Genomic DNA, 17,818 nt, shown 5'->3' with positions numbered 1-17,818 from the left:
ACCAGTGAAAGTTATAACCTCAAACCTCCACCCATCCCTACCCTAACCAATGCAACTCCTGCCTCTCTCCAAATGCAAACCAGGTGTCATCTCAAGTTCCATGTTGCAGCCAGCTGGGTAGGAGGAGTCACTCCTTGATGACACATAGACCAGCTGTCCCAATTAAGCTGCCATCATTTGCACTAAATGCCATATACTGTATTGAAAAGTAGCCTATATTGATTGGCACCAATCTGACTGTCCTAATTAACTAGCAATGGCATATTATCTGTTCCAAGTTGTAAAACTTGGATATTAGAATTAAGCAAAGAAATTGGATGGTAAAAATTACAGTCCATATTTAATTATGCATTTAGAATGACAAAGATACAGTAATGATACTAAGTTCCAGAAGAGACACCAGATTTTTTTCTTGTATTTTAGGAGTTCTACTAGTGGGAAAATATTTTAACAAAATGTAAGGAAACCCATCCAGGTCTCAAAGTTATCCAGACTTTATCTTTAGGAATTTCAGGTTTAGTTATAAGTGCACATCCCCTAAGGACCAACAGGGCAGTACATATCTCTTAATATGGACTAGATAAGAAATTGGGGGAGGATGAGTGAGTACATCTTTATTCCACTCTAAGAGAATTACTGGAATTGGTCTGATTCATAGACAATCCACTTCAGCTGGAAAGTGTCCTTGGGTAAATGACTTCCCAGAGGTTCCTCCACCTAAAACTGAAGAAAAGAACTGAATTGAAAACTTCCATCAGATTATGCGATCTGTTATGTGCTGTTCTTTCCTCACTGGATTAGTTCTTGCTATCTGTGTGCCCCACTGACTATCTCCTATGAATGAGGCAAAAAGGAGTGGAAATTTGGCTGTGCTGCATCTATACACCTGTTACTGTCATTCTGTCTTTGGTGAAAAGGTTTATAGAATGAGAAGGAATATTTCTTTATAGAAAGAGTAGTGGATGCATGAAACAGCCTCCCAGTGGAGGTGGTAGAGATAAGGAAAGTATCAGAATTCAAGATAGCTTGGAGCACACAGATAGGTTGTAATAAGTCAATTTAACAAACTGAAAAATAGCAAATTGCCAGATGATATACAACCCAGAGTACTGATAGAACTGAAAAATGAATTTGCAGAGCTATTGTTAGTAATATGTAATTTATCTTTAAAATCAAGCATAGTACCAGAAAATTGGAGGATGGCCAGCGTTTTGCCAGTTTTTAAAGTATTCCAGAGGTGTTCAGGAAATTAAAGACCGGTGAGCCTGATGTCGATACCAGGCAAAATGGTAGACGCTATTTTAAAGAACAAAATTACAGAGCATATACATAAGCATGGATTAATTACATAAAGTCAACATGGATTTAGTCAAGAAAAATCTTGCCTCGCCAATCTATTACATTTCTTTGAAAGGGGTGAATAAGCATGTCAGTGTATACCAAACTGTGTGCCACCGCACACTAATGTATCACAAACTTTGTGCCTCCCGAGATTTTAGGTGTGCTGCGTTCCACCAGGGAGGAGGAGAGGCACCGGCTGACTGCTTACTGGACGTGCCTCTCATGGCAAGAGGCACATCCTGTAGGCAATCAGTGGGTGCCAGTGCTTCTCTGCTCTTCATGTCTTCCCTTCCAGCACCCCCCACTGGCAGCTCAGGGCCTTCGCTCATGTGCAGATGTCGACATGATGTCACACGTGCCTGTGACATTACGTCAACGTCCACGCACTTCTGGATGCTTAGAGCTCTGACCACTACGTTTAGTGTGCTGTGGCTTGACAAAGTTTGCGAGACACTGGTCTAAGTGCTTTGAAAATATGCCTCATTGTGTATCTGGATTTTCAAAAGGCATTTGACCAAGTACCTCATGTCATGGAATGGGAGGTAATGTCCTATTGTGGATTAAGAACTGGTTACAAGATAGAAAACAGAGAGTAGGGGAAAATGGTTAGTTTTCTCAATGGAGAAGGGTAGATAATGGAGTTCCTCAGGGGTCTGTGCTGTTTACACAATACCTAAATGGTTTACCTATAGAACCAAAGAATTGATAGCATTGCAACATTTTTCTTCCCATGTTCTTCTTATGTACTCTGGTCTTTAATTATTTGTGAACAGAGTTGAGCTCCATTGGGAGATGACCTGATATATAAATCGAAGACTAGATTAGATTAGACCACTGCTTTTTAACATAGTTATGTTTAAATATTTTTTACTGAGCAGAATTCAAACAAACTAAAAGCATTTCACTGTCAAAAGTGGATGAAACATGTCCTTATGCTCATACATTTTACCAGTGAAAGTTATAACCTCAAACCTCCACCCATCCCTACCCTAACCAATGCAACGCAACTGGAAAAAGAACAAATAACATCAAAGCAGGTGCCATAAGGCGGTAAGAGGGGCCAAAAGAGACTATGAGGGAAACAACCCGCGAAGGAAGTGGTGGGACCGTTGGATGACCATGGAATAAAGGGAGTGCTAAAGGAAGACAAAGCCATCGCCGACAAACTGAACACATTTTTTGCGTCTGTATTTACCGAAGAGGATATGCACAACATACCGGAAGCCGACAGGCTATACGCGGGAAACAAAGAGGGAAACTGACTGGGTTGATGGTCAGTCTAGAAGAGGTATGCAGGCAGATAGGCTTAAAAACAATAAATCCCCTGGACTGGATGGCATCCATCTGAGGGTAATCAAGGAACTGAAAGAGGCTAAAGCTGAACTGCTTCAACTAATAACCAATCTCTCGATCAAATCAGGAAGGATTCCAGAAGACATGAAAGTGGCGAATGTTACTCCGATCTTCAAGAAAGGTTTGAGGGGAGATCCAGGAAACTACAGACTGGTGAGTCTGACCTCGGTACCAGGAAAGATGGTAGAAGTGCTGATAAAGGACCGATTCATTGACCACCTTGACAGACACAATCTGATGAGGACCAGCCAGCACGGCTTCAGCAAAGGAAGATCTTGCTTGACGAACATGCTGCACTTCCTCGAGGGAGTTAACAGGCAGATAGACAAGGGTGACCCAGTCGACACTGTATATCTGGATTTTCAGAAGGCGTTCGACAAGGTTCCGCATGAATGACTACTTTGAAAAATTGCGAGCCATGAAATTGAGGATGAAATACTCACGTGGATTAAAAACTGGTTGGTGGATAGGAAGCAGAGAGTGGGGGTAAATGTACAATACTTGGACTGGAAAAGCGTCACAAGTGGAGTGCCACAGGGTTCGGTGCTTGGACCTATGCTCTTCAACATATTATAAATGACCTGGAAATTGGTACGATGATCGAAGTGATAAAATTTGCAGACAATGCAAAGTTATTCAGAGTAGTGTCACATCCGCGCTCTGGAGCAGCGCTGTGAGCCCCGGGATCGTGACACAGTTCTCTGGCTTGACGTGTCCCTTACTACCAAGGAACCCTTCAGGACTTCGCCTGGCTTCTTATCAGCCTAATAAGGGCATGCAAGGGAAGATTCCAAGTCAGAATGCATTAAATCAAGGTTTTATTATGGTCACTGGTTTCAGTAAGTAAAAGAACAGGCTTCAGCAGTTTCAAAACAAATAATTCCTTCAACTTTGGCAAACATAAGCCACTCAATCAGAGGCAAAAAAAAAAATCCCCTAATCCAGTGTCCAGGTTTTGATAAGTACAGCACTAGCATTCAGTCCCCTGTCTCTGGACTTTTCCAGTACTTTGCTACACAGTCCTCTTCACCAGAGCAGGTAATTGAAACACATCATTTATGGAACATTTACTAAGCTGCTTATGCTCCAGCAGCTGTGCCAGTTCATGGGCATGTAAAGCCCAGAAAAGAAAAACAAACTCCCAACAAAACTGAGCTACAAAAACAGGCAAGCATGTACCCTGGCTTATCTCCAGCTTAACGTTTCTCCATATTTTTGTTCAGAGAATAGGCATAACCCTCACCTGCATAGGTTTTTACAAGGCACCTTTAGCACAACCAAGTCGGTGGAGAAGTTTTCTGTGTGGATAGCCTTGGCTCTGGGAACGTGCAGGGCTCTCAGCACTTTTCCCTGCTGAGATATTGCTGTGATTAATTATGCACAGTTGTGGGGAAGGAACGGACTTGCCTCAGCCTAGCAGCTACCAGGAAAATACTTCCAAACATTGTTTAGCCTCAAAATAAAGCTCTCAGGCACAAACTTAAAGTTCCCAATAAACTGAGAGACATACAACTCCCCTTCAAAACAAAACTCTGTCTTCTCTGGAGGCTCAGAGGTTGTGGGCAAAGGTACTGCACATATCTCTCACTGCATTTCAATATCCATGGGAAAATGCTCCAGTCCTACCAGACTCTCTTGTGTATCCATGGCTTCCCCTGGAGTTCCTTCCCAGCTCTCAGAAGCAGAAGCAAGCTCCTCTGCGTCCACCATCTGCCAGTCTGTGTCTCCAGCCTCCTCCTGGTAAAGAGAGAGTGGCTGTCTCTCTTCAGGCTTACTTTCTCCCATTTGCCTCCACTCTGTTTGCCCCCCTAGTGTTCTGCATTGCCTCGTTTTAAGCTGTGGAGAGACCCACCCACTCAGCCTAGGTGGGGGAAGGGCCTTACACACACAGGCTTGTTCCATCTGGCTAAGTGCAGGTTCCTTTCCAGCCTTGACTCTTGTATGAATAAGCTGCTGGAAAGGCAGTAATCTTCTAGCAGTCTTAGGGACAGGTTTAATCTGTGCGCAGGTTTCCTGCTTCAACTTTTCCTGCCCTGCCTCTTCTGACTTCCCTTCAGTGCCTAAGCAGTAGTCAGCTAACTCTGTGGTGTGTGATTCTACTTGGTCAGCTCTCTTGCATAGGAGTATAGTGTATTTCTTCCCTATCCCTATGGCAAAACACAGACCAGACTTGGGTTTGTCATAGACAAAACCCAAAACGGACTTGGGTTTGTCACAGTAGTGAAGACGCAGAAGGATTGGGAAGACCTGCAGCGTGACATAAACACACTCAAGAAATGGGCCGCCACATGGCAAATGAGGTTTAACGTGGATAAGTGTAAAGTGATGCATGTTGGTAACAAAAATCTTATACATGAATACAGGATGTCTGGTGCAGTACTTGGAGAGACCCCCCAGGAAAGAGATTTGAACTGGTTGACAAATCAATGAAGCCATCCACTCAATGTGCGGCGGCGGTGAAAAGGGCGAACAGGATGCTAGGAATGATTAAAAAGGGGATCACGAACAGAAAGGAGAAGGTTATCATGCCGCTGTACCGGACCAGCACTGGTCACAGTATTTGAAGAAGAACACAGTACTACTCGAAAGGGTCCAGAGAAGAGCGACTAAAATGATTAAGGGGCTGGAGGAGTTGTCGTACAGTGAGAGGTTAGAGAAACTGGGCCTCTAATCCCTTGATAAGAGGAGACTGAGAGGGGACATGATCGAAACAGTCAAGATAATGAAGGGAATAGACTTGGTAGATAAAGACAGGTTGTTCACCCTCTCCAAGGTAGGGAGAACGAGAGGGCACTCTCTAAAGTTAAAAGGGGATAGATTCCGTACAAATGTAAGGAAGTTCTTCTTCACCCAGAGAGTGGTGGAAAACTGGAACGCTCTTCCGGAGGCTGTTATAGGGGAAAACACCCTCTAGGGATTCAAGACAAAGTTAGACAAGTTCCTGCTGAACCGGAACATATGCAGGTAAAGCTAGACTCAGTTAGGGCACTGGTCTTTGACCTAAGGGCTGCCGCGGGAGCGGACTGCTGGGTACAATGGACCACTGGTCTGACCCAGCAGCGGAAATTCCTATGTTCTTAACAAACTAAAAAAAGGGGGGTGGGGTGGGGGAAGAAAACATATCAAGGTACAAATTGCACATTACAAATTGCACATTATAGTCTATATGTATCAAAAGTTCAAAATATGACATCTTACAGCAGAATTTTTACATATTTATAAATGATATGGATATGGGAATAATGAGTGAATTAATTAACTTTGTTGATGACACAGTTATTCGAAATTGTTAAATTGCAAGAGGATTGTGAAAAATTGCAAGAGAACCTTATAAGATTGACCATTCCAATGGTAGATGACGTTTAATGTGAGCTCGTGAAAAGTGATGCACATGGGAAAAAGGAACCCAAATTATAGCTGTGATACAAGGTTCCATTTTAGGAGTCACCACTCGGGAACAGGAGCTAGGTGTCGTCATTGATCATATGTTGAAACCCTCTGCTCAATGTGCAACAGTGGCTAAGAAAGTAAATAGAATCCTAGTAAAGGACTGGAAAACAAAAATGAGAATGTTATTATCCCTCCAAATTGTTCCATGGTGCAACTGCACCTCAAATACGGTGTGAAGTTCTGATCACTGTATCTCTAAAAAGATATAGCTGAATTAGAAAAGGTACAGAAAAGGGAAACAAAAATGATAAAGAATATGACAACTTCCCTTTGAGGAAAGGCTAAAGTAGTTAGAACTCTTCAGCTTTGAGGAGATGGCTGAGGGGAGATATGATAGAGGTCTATAAAATACTGAGTGGAGTGGAACTGGTAGATATGAATCATTTATTTACCCTTTCCAAAAATATTGGGACTAAGCTACTATGTAGTAAATTTAAAATAAACTGGAGTATAAATATTTCTTCACTCAATGTGTAATTAAACTCTGGAATTTGTTTGCCAGAAAGCGTGATAAAAGCAGTTAGCTTAGTAGGGTTTAAAAAAAGGATAGGAAGTTTCCTAAAAGAAAATTCCATAAGCCATTCTTAGGATGGACTTGGGAAAATCCACTGTTTATTTATTTATTTATTTATTTTTTAATTCTTTATTCATTTTCAAATTTACAATAAGTGTAACAATATATCTAAACAAATTAACAATAAATATAACACTTAATAATCATCAATGGTACAAATAATATGCTCTTATCTCCTACCTTCCCATCCTTTCTTATCATATAATCAATACCTTATACAATATGTAACAATAAATTTACCCTCCCCCGTCACAATCAAATTTGTAAATTTAAGGGAAAAAAAATAAAATAAAATGTCATCTAATCAGTACAATACTTTGTAAATGGCTCCCACACATCCTGAAATTTCCTGAAAAAAACGCGCTGTATTGCAATAAATCTTTCCATTTTATAAACATGACATAAGGAATTCCACCAGAAATTATAATTTAATCTACTCCAATTTTTCCAATTATACGTAATTTGTTGAATGGCAACCCCAGTCATTATAAGTAATAATTTGTTATTATTTGTAGAAATCTGACTTTTTGCTCTCATTGCCATACCAAACAGCACAGTATCATATGATAATGCCACTGGGTTGTCTAATAAACAATTATTTCTAAAATAAGTGACATAAAATCTGTTTTACTCTTTTGGGATCTTGTCAGGTACTTGTGACCTGGATTGACCACTGTTGAAAACAGGATACTGGGCTTGATTGACCTTTGATCTTTCCCGGTATAGCAACACTTATATTCTTATGGATTGGTTTTTGAAAGGTCACACCTAAAGAGAAAGAGATGTTGTGATCAAGTAGTCTCCACATTATTTCAAACTAGGAAGTACGACTATTTCACTTCCAAAGCATATATGAGAGCATGGGAGATTTTTTTTTTTTTAACATGGTGTTCTGCTTCTGCAATTTCTCCTTTTTTAGGGTTACCAGATTTTACAATCGTAAAATCTGTACCCATGGCCCCGCCCCCATGCCCACTCAGTTCTGTCCAAGTCACGTCCCATTACGCCCCAGCCCCGCAATATCTTCTCATGCTCAAAGCCGCGTTAGGAGGGCATCTACACATATGCAGATGTGATGTGATGATGTCACAAGTATGCGTGCATGTGTGTGACATCACTGCATTGCCTCTGCGCATGTGCAGATGTCCTCCCAATGTGGTCCCGAACTGGAAGCTTTTCAAAACCTAGACAAAGTGCTGGGTTTTGAAAAGCCATTCGGACACCCAGACAGTCCTCTAAAAAGAGGACTTGTCTGCGTAAATTCAGACATCTGGTAGCCTTATCATTTCTCTGCCTCCTTGCTTCCTTGGTCTCTTAAAAGTATAAGTAACTCCTATGGCTTGCTTTAGAGCAGTGGTCTCAAATTCACGGCCCGGGGGCCACATGTGGCATGCTAGGTACTATTTTGAGCCCTCGGTATGTTTATCATAATCACAAAAGTAAAATAAAACAGTTTCTTGATCATATGTCTCTTTAGCTATAAATTATAATATTATTATTAAGACTTAGCCAAAAACCTGGGAGCTCATACTGCAGGGAAGGCAGCAGAGAGCAGGAGAGTCAGGGTCAGTGAGTAGCCAGGGATCGTCTTTCAATACAACTTTAGTTGAAGAATAGCAGGAAGGTCAGGGCCCCAAAATAACCCCCCCCTCCAAAAAAAAATAAAAAGCAGCAAAAATGAACACGAACGCATGCGCAGACTATCTACAGGGAAAGCAGATGGTCTGTGCATGCATCAGGACTGCACACTAGTGATCTGTGTCGGCGGATGAGGGCGTTCCTCCGATCGCCCCCATTAGAATATTTTTGGTTTCTGAATCCATCGGACCTGCCCAGATCGGACACGGATCGGTCACGATCGAGCAGGTTAGTGAATCTAGCTCTATCCTCCTTTTCTGATGATTGTTAATTAAACTAATGTTATTAATTCTTTTGTATGATAATGAACAATTGAAGAGTATAGTCTTTGTTTCTTTAGTATAGTTCTTGTGCATGCTCTGGTCACTTCATTAAAAAGTATTATCTTCATCCCTTCAAGGTCAGTTGGGACAGAAGATAAAAAAATCCATTTTCAGAATCAAATAGCCTGCATCTGCTACGACATAAGGAGAGGGGCATATGATGTGCGAAGACACAAATTCTTACTGCATACTCTGGTGCCCTCTAGTGGCAATTTATCAATATAGCCACTCTACTGTAGTGTTAAAATGGATATAAAGAAACTTTCATAGAAACATGTACAAAATGCATTCAAGTCACAATATACTAGATATAATAGAAGTTTATAATTGTTTTAACATGGCACTACATATAGATAATGTGGGTGTTTTCTTATTTGTCTCATATGCTGAAATGTCACAAAAGTGAGTGGTGGTCATGATAGAAGAAACAAATAAAGTGGTACCTTGGTTTACGAGCATAATTTGTTCCAGAAGCATGCTCGTAAACCAAAATACTCGTATATCAAAGTGAGTTTCCCCATAGGAAATAATGGAAACTCGCTTTGATACATTCCCACCCCCCGAGGCCAGCGGCGCTGCTCTATCCTCCCCACCCCCCACGAGAACTGGCATTGCTTCCCCCGAAGGGCCCCCCTGCAATCCGGCACCCTCCCCCCTGCGATCCGGCACCCTCCCCCTGCCGCGATTGCCCCCCCCCCCATCGCTTCTTACTGTCATCTGGGCCTTGGCACCGGCATGTCCTGTGCGTTGGTGCCGGTGCCCGAAGATCGGCCTCCTCTTCTTGCTGGGCCTTGTGCATCTGCGCATGCTCAAGGCCTGCGAGTTCAAGCTTTTCAAGCTGCTCTTTCTTCTCATCATCGGCATAAAAAACTCCACCCATAAAATACCAAAATCTCAACAACAGGGAATAGACCCACCACTGTGCACTGGAAAAGTCTAAATCTGTAATTTTTACTTAGCTAAAAAAATTCAGGTGTCACAATGTCCAGTGCTGGTTCCTCTCACAGCTTTCAATAATCTTGCCATGCCACATCTGCTTTTACAAATAAACTTCAAAACGTTAATCTCTTCAATCTCCATCACTGACCCAATCGAAACACATATCTTGATTGCTGTATCATCTAAAACATACTCCGACAAGGGCCCTGTTTCGCCAAGTTACTTGTCAGTTAGTGCATTCCTAGAAATGAAATAAGAAATAGGTCTACTTTTTGGGATCTGTCGCATGGTGGATCTTAGTCTGGCTCAGCATGGCTTTGGCTTTTCTTATGTTCTTAGTACAAAGGTCATTTGGAATTTTAGAACAAATGCTCAGCCTCGCTAGTTATCTGCATGCTTCTGGGGTGTGTTGTAGAGCCGGGTTTCTCAACCAACACCTCGGTAGTCAGGTTTTCAGGATACTACAATGATTGTGCATGAGAGAGAATTGCATGGCCTACTTCCATTGTTTGAAAATCGATCTCATGTATATTCATTGGGTCTCCCTAAAACCTGTCTGGCAGGGTGTGTCCTGAAGACTGTATTGAGACCTGCTGTTATGTCTGCTGCTTTCTGCACTAAGAAAGAAAACAGAAAAGTGGGACGTGTAGAAAAAAAACAGGATTCTCACATAATCTGTTCACAGTAGAACAAAAAAAAAGGGCAAAAAACCAACATCTCTTTCTAATGCACTCTTCATTCACAGTGGAATAGGTGTATAGAAAAGTCTATACTAATACATGGGCACAGGAGTAAGCTTATACCAGAGTCCAGATTTAGCCAGACATGTCCTCTTTTTAGAGGACTGTCCAGGTGTCCGGATGGGTTTTCAAAACCCGGCAGTTTGTCCATGTTTTGAAAAGCGTTGAGCTCGGGGCCATGTCTGGAGGGTCTCTGCACATGTGTGTGGATGCGCCACGATGACATCAAGTCACATCTGCGCATGCATAGAGCCCCTCCAGACACAGCTCCAAAGAGATGAGGTATGTGTGGGGCCGGTGCTATGGGCAGAACAGGGCCAAGACTTGGACGGAATAGGGCAGGACCCTGCATACTCTTTCTACGCAGAAAAAAATCTGGTAACCCTACACAGGAGGTGAGCGGGCACTGCATGGTATTTGCAGATGGTTCCCTGGTAGAGCAGTGAAAGGATGAATGGGAGGAAACTGACATCTCTGGACTTGGGTTTCAAAAACACCAGCTAAGTGATCCCTCTGTAATCATTTCAGTATGTGCTTTTCTAATAGTTTTAAACTGAAGAGCTCAGAGCCAGTTGCCTTTTGTGTAGTCCCAGGATCTGAAGCCCCTTAGGGTTCACTATTCAAAGACTGGGGAAACATACTTTGAGGAGGGAGGGGTTCTCTTTGCCTGGGATACAGGTTTCACGGGATGAGATCAGCAAGTGCCACAAGGCTGTTGGCTCTGAGGATCACTTGTTCCTCTCACTCTCCACTCCCAAAATTGCAAATCTGTTCAAACACTTCATGACACTGCATGATGGGCCCAATACAACTTGACAGGTTAATCGAGTCTATCTTATTCATATAGGGCATTTCAGGTGAAAAAAAAAATCATCAAGTCGTATTGGTACATCATGCAGTGTCATAAAGTGTTTGAACATCTACCTCGATTCGCCTATTCTTGGGGGAGAAATATACATGAATTAGTATCTAGGTCATATTTCATGGAGTATGTCCAAAGGGACAATGAAAAGAGTAAAGTTTATTATCAATGCGGACATTGCAGGATATGCAAACAAGCAATAGAAACTAATATGGTTGTGCATCCACACACAAAACAAGCGCACATCTTGCTTAGAGAGATTGTGCATCTTTATACCCTGTATGTTTCTTTAAAAACACCCGAAGACTCATAAGACTCCTGATGCTGGCTGAGTAGGCTGAAACATGTGCATGTTGGGTCATTGAGTCATTGGACAAATTTTGGATGAATAAAGGCATTTGAATTTATCAGATGAGTTGAAAGACACTTTTTTGGTGTGTACCATTCTGAATGGGACAATTCCACTTTGGTTCTGTGCTTTTGAGTTTGGGATATGGCTATACCAGGATATAACTTGCTCCGTCGGGACAGAGTAGGCAAAATAGGAGGAGGAGTAGCACTATACAGTAGAGAGGATATCAAAGTTACTAGGATCACGGATGTCAAGAATATGGGAGAATCCCTCTGGGTGAATCTTGCCAGGGGCAACGACAAATGCCTATATCTTGGTGTTGTTTACAGATCCCCAAAGCAACCAGACAACATAGACAAAGAATGAATTGCAGACATCGGAACCATCACTCTGTGTGGAGACACAGTGCTGTTGGGGGACTTCAATACGCCTGATGTAGACTGGAACAAACTTTCCGCTATGACCAGCGGCAGTAAGAGGCTAATGGCTTCCATGTGGGGAGCAAGCCTCAAACAGATGGTATTGGAACCCACCAGGGATCAGGCAATTCTGGACCTAATACTCACTAACGGAGACAGTGTCACAGAAGTTTCAGTAGGAGATGCTTTGGCCTCCAGTGACCACAACATGGTGTGGTTTCACCTCAGGAAGTGAGTTACTAGGTCAAATACATCGACAAAGGTTTTAAATTTTAAGGGAACTAACTTCCAGAGCATGGGATATTTTGTCTATGAGGCACTGCAAAATCAGGGCATGACGGACAGTGTGGAGGTACTATGGTCAACCCTGAAATCCACCCTGCAAAAAGCAACCAAACTACATAAAAACCGTGAGTAAACGACGGAGAGATAATAGACCCCAATGGTTCTCCACGGGAATCTCTGAACTAGTAAAGCAAAAGAAAAAAACATTTTTATCCTACAAACAATCACAACGAGCGGAAGCTAAAGAAACATATCTGATAAAATCCAGAACTGTTAAAATAGCAGTCAGGGATGCCAAACTCCGGATGGAAGAAAATATAGCTAGGCAGGTTAAAAAAGGGGATAAATCCTTTTTCAAATATGTTAGCGACTGAAGAAAGAACACAGACGGGATTGTGCGCCTAAGGAAACCTGACGGTAACTTTGTAGACTCAGACTCAGATAAAGCCAAACTACTCAACAGCTACTTCTGCTCCGTCTTTACCCGTGAGGCACCAGGATTCAAACCGCAGCTACAGACAAGAAGGTGCTCGGAGGACCCGTTCCGAGATTTTGAATTCACCGAGAGCAACGTCTATCACAAACTATCGAAGCTAAAAGTAAACAAATCCATGGGGCCAGATAATCTACACCCCAGAGTACTTTGGGAATTAATAGATGTCCTGGCGAAACCATTAGCCGCACTTTTCAATATTTCCCTAAGCAAGGGAAAAGTCCCCTTGGATTGGAAAACTGCTAACGTCATTCTGCTTCACAAAAAGGGAAGCAGGTTGGAGGCTGAAAATTACAGACTGGTGAGTCTCACATCAATAGTGTGTAAACTTATGGAAATGTTGATTAAAAACCATATTGGATACGTTTCTGGACGACGAAAGACTGAGGGATCCCCAACAGCATGGATTTACAAAGGGAAGGTCTTGTCAAACCAATCTGATAAGCTTCTTTGACTAGGTAATGAAACAACTGGACGGGGGACAATCTCTTGATATCGTGTATTTAGACTTCAGTATTTGACAGTGTCCCACACTATAGGTTATTAAACAAGATGAATACGATGAATCTGGGAGATACATTGACTGCATGGGTTAAAGACTGGCTTAGTGGCAGACTTCAGAGGGTGGTAGTAAATGGTACTCCCTCGGAAATGTCGAAAGTGACCAGTGGAGTGCCACAGGGTTCGGTTTTGGGTCCGATACTATTTAATATCTTTGTAAGGGATCTACCTCAGGGACTTTGAGGTAAAATTGCGTTTATTTGTGGATGACGCTAAATTATGCAACATTGTGGGCAGCGCAACCGAGCCCGACAGCGCAACCATGCCAGACACTATGAGGCAGGACCTACTTTTATTGGAACAATGATCTAATACTTGGCAACTGAGTTTTAATGCCAAAAAGTGTAAGGTGATGCACCTTGGTAGCAATAACCCCTGCAGAACATACACCCTGAATGGTGAAAACTTAACAAGAACCATCACAGAACGAGACCTGGGTGTAATCATTAGTGAAGATATGAAAACTGCCAATCAGGTGAAGAAAGCTTCAGCCAAGGCTAGACAAATACTAGGTTGCATCCGGGGACGTTTTATCAGCCGTTAGCCTGAAGTCATAATGCCGTTGTACAGGTCCATGGTGAGACCTCATCTGGAGTACTGTGTTCAGTTTTGGAGGCCACATTATCAAAAGGATGTGAAGAGAATGGAGTAGGTTCAGTGTATAGCCACTAAGATGGTCTCAGGACTTAAAGATCTCCCATATGAAGAATGTCTAAGCAGGCTGCAGTTATATTCTCTCGAAGAACACAGATAAAGGGGTGACATGATAGAGACATTCAAATATCTTATGGGCCATATTGAGGTGGAGGAAGATATCTTCTTCCTTACGGGTCCCACGGCAACCAGAGGGCATCCGCTCAAACTCAAGGGTGGGAGATTCATGGTGACATCAGGAAATACTTCTTCACCGAAAGAGTGGTTGATCAATGGAATGGTCTTCTACGTCAGGTAGTTGAGGCCAGTAACACACTCGACTTCAAGGGACGATGGGATAAACATGTAGGTTCGCTCCGGAGAAATGCTTAAAAAGAAGGTTCTTGTTGAGGAAGGTTTCTTGGAGTGGGTTCGCTCCGGGAAATTCTTAGAGGGAGGGTTCTTCGAGTGGGCAGACTTGTTGGGCTGACGGCCCTTTTCTGCCATCATACTCTTTGTTTCTATCATATCTGTTATTTGAATGTTTTTTTTTCTGTTCTGTCTGTTATGGGTATTGTTTGTACTGACATTTATCAAATTTCTGTTATAAGATTGTTTTATAGTGATGTTAAATGTGTGTATTTCTGACACTATTATGTTAGTCCTGTTACTAAGTTTCAATTTGCCATTTCCATGCTTACTTCATTTGATTGTATTTAATTGCTTATATTGATCATTTTACTGTTATGTTGTTAGTAAAATTGTAAGTTTTATATTAAATGACACTACATAGCCTGGGGTGTATCTCTTCATAAAGGCAGTTAATAAATCCAATAAATAATGTTTCTTAAAATTTGGCGGGAGTTCCTCAGCAAACGTTTGGAGAGAACTATTGAAGATCCTGACATAAGTCGTTAGGAATTTGACAAATTGGGGACTCTAGCACCGGAAGTGTATTGGAGGGAGCGGTAGAGAGTTGTCTCTCTGGGTATCAAGAGAAGAATGGGGCAATTTCCCTAGGCCAGCTAGGTCTAACCAAAGGGAAGATAGAGAGGAGAGGCTCACAGACCAGGGAAGAGTCTTTAGAAGAAACCAGCAAATCTTTTTCTGCTGAAAGCTGCAGAGAGTTGTAAATACTAAAGCTCAGAAATTCAAAGGCAAGCCACACCTGAGCTCTGGAATTGAATAACTGGGTAAATATGATCACTGGAACCTAACTGTGAACTAGCTGATATTCAGATCGGTGCCTGGTTTGAATGGCAGATAACGTTAGGACAACCTTTAATCTTCTGACCGGGTATTAGAAAGACCTGTGTTCCATATATATGGTGATTTGGTGTAAGATGGGCTGGGGTGGACATCAATGTAAACTCCACTAATATGGAACAGGAAGATGTTACTGGCCAGACTTTATGGTAGATGTCCTGCAAACAACGGGCTGGTTGGATAGGCTGGAGTGAGCTTGGACGGCAACTTCAGCATTTGGAACCTAGGACAATACCAGACTTTACAGTCTACGGCCCAGAAATATCAAAAAGGAGACAAGTTAATCTAATCATATATATTTTAATGAGTATAACTTATGGGCAGACTGGATGGACTATTCAGGTCTTTATCTGCCATCATTTACTATGTTACTATTGGTAAGTAAATAGATAATCACCGTTAATCCGTTAAATGCTAGCTTTGCCCAGGCCAGGAATGTAGCTACCATTCAGTGAGCTGGTCAAATGCCCTGGGCTACCCAATGGTAGGGGTCACTTGAAATTGTATCATCCCGTCCTTTCTTCCCCCCTCGTGCCCAGGTCTGACGTATCTCCCTCTCCCTTTCCCCTTCCCTACTCCTGAAAATGCTGCAGCGGGGTATAGCAGAGGCAGTGATGAAAGCTGCTCTCTGTCTGGTGGAGCCTTTCCTTTGTGCATTCCACCTCTCTGATTCAACTTCCTGTGGGTGAAACATGGCAGAAATGGAATGCACAGAGGAAAGGCTCCACCAAATAGAGAGCAGTTTTCAGCACTGCCTGTGCTGCAACATACTACAGCATTTGAAGGAGTGGAGAGGAGGTAGAGAGATGCTGGATATGCATGGGATGGGGGTTGTTGGGGAAATGTCAGACCTGTGTGGGAGGTGGGGCTGGGAAGAAGAGAAACCCCAGACCATGCAAGTGAGGGGAAGAGGAGGACAGACGCTGAAACTGGGGTTGGCAGCAGAGGAAATATAGAAATAGACCTGGACCAAAGGGGAAGGGGAACAGAGGGGGCAGATGCTGGACCTGGTGAGGGGGAAGTTGAGAGAAGAGAGACCAGAGGGAAGACAGGAGGAAGGGAAGAGAGGATAGAATCTGTATAAGAAGGGACAGACACATAAGAGATGTTAGCAATGGAAGGAGCTTAGGTATAGGGAGAGGCGTATAAGAAAGGTGGATGGTGAACATAGAGAGCAATGTCAAAAAGATAGGAGACCCTGGAGAGAGAGAGAGAGATAGAGAGGAAAAATGCAGAAGAGACACTAGGACCAAAGCAATGCTCAGACAATAAAGGTAGAAAAAAGTATATATTTCTGAATTTATTAATAGTAATATATCAGCTCTGGGAAATGTGCATCCTCCATTTCCTTTTCCCTGACCCCTCAGTCCTAACTACTTTGGAGCGATGGTGTTATAAGGAGGGGAGAGAATCTCAGTTTTTTCTCTCTGGGGCCCACGCAGTGCCCAGGCTCTGTCCCAGACCACACCAGCACTAACTGGATAATATCAAGGTGGTCAGAGGTAATATTCAGTGGCACTATTCCCTTAAGTGCCATTGAACATTGGTAGATGTCCAGTTCAGTAGGGTTTAACTGGGCAGAAGCCTCCCAGGCTCAGTTAAACCCTTTTGAATATGAGGCCCTAAGCTACTAAGGAGTGGAAGAGTAGTCCCAAGGTTAGAGCATCAGGCTGAGAACTAAGGAAGACAGGGTTCAAACCCCACTTATGCTTTTTGTGATCTTGGACAAGTCACTTAATCCTTCATTGCTTCAGGTACAAAGTTAGATTACAAGTTTTCTGTGAATAGAGAAATACATAGGGGCCAATATTCAGACCGCAGGAGGTAGCCTGCTACCTCTTGCAGTCAGCAGTGAACCCAAAAATTCAATACTGGGACAGTATCGGCCACGGTATTAATTTACGGTTTAAGTTAATCCTTGTTAAACACAGCTGACCAAGGTGATATTCATTGGCTGACCACCTAAGTCACAGCAGCCAAAGATAGTGTAGACCTGCTTTTAAGGCGGGTCTATCTGGCCACAAGATTTAGCTGGTCAGCCAATGAATATTGGCACTGATCAGCTATTTTGTGCAAAGTAGCCAGTGACCAGGCTATTCAGCGAGAGATAGAGGACTGTCTCCTGCTGAATATTGGCAATTAGCCGGCCTAGCGCTATTTAGCTAGCCAGGAGCTGTTCCCTGTTAGCTAAATACTGCTGAATATCAAGTGGTTACTGTATGGAACCTGTCTTGAATTACTACTGAAATGGTGAACTAAATTCAAATCCCTTACCCCTTTTAGGCACCTAGAGGTAGATTTTTACGTACATTTTTACGTACGTACAGATTTTTAGTTCAATTTAAATTGGTACACCGCACTTACTTTACTAGGCTGAAGGGGGTGCGGGCAGGTCTATGGGACTCCGTTGACTGTGTGAAATGTGGGCGCCTGCCTGGGACCTTGAGTGTCCCGCTTTGGGCACTTACCGGAATGGGTTGCTGGATTTCCTGGTAAAGATCCTGGGGGTGCCAGTCCAGTGGTCCTTTGGGATTATGGTTTTGGGTCATGATGCGGAACTGCGGGACCAGGGGTTGGGAGAGGACCATT

The 17,818-nt window shown here is 42.8% G+C and overlaps 1 long non-coding RNA gene across 1 annotated transcript in view; it reads right to left on the bottom strand.

Annotated features, from left to right (window-relative positions):
• Positions 1-239: 239 nt before the first annotated feature.
• The window catches only part of LOC117346109, a 46,860-nt gene continuing 29,281 nt past the window's right edge, over positions 240-17,818 (bottom strand). Inside the window, exon 4 of the long non-coding RNA XR_004536557.1 lies at positions 240-723. This is a non-coding gene — a long non-coding RNA (uncharacterized LOC117346109). The remainder of the gene's footprint in view (positions 724-17,818) is intronic.

This window comes from Geotrypetes seraphini, chromosome 12, assembly GCF_902459505.1.
Source record: "Geotrypetes seraphini chromosome 12, aGeoSer1.1, whole genome shotgun sequence".
In the NCBI taxonomy this organism is placed as follows: domain Eukaryota; kingdom Metazoa; phylum Chordata; class Amphibia; order Gymnophiona; family Dermophiidae; genus Geotrypetes; species Geotrypetes seraphini.
The sequence above is the reverse complement of the archived record's forward strand: the minus strand, read 5'-3'. Positions and strand labels throughout refer to the sequence as shown.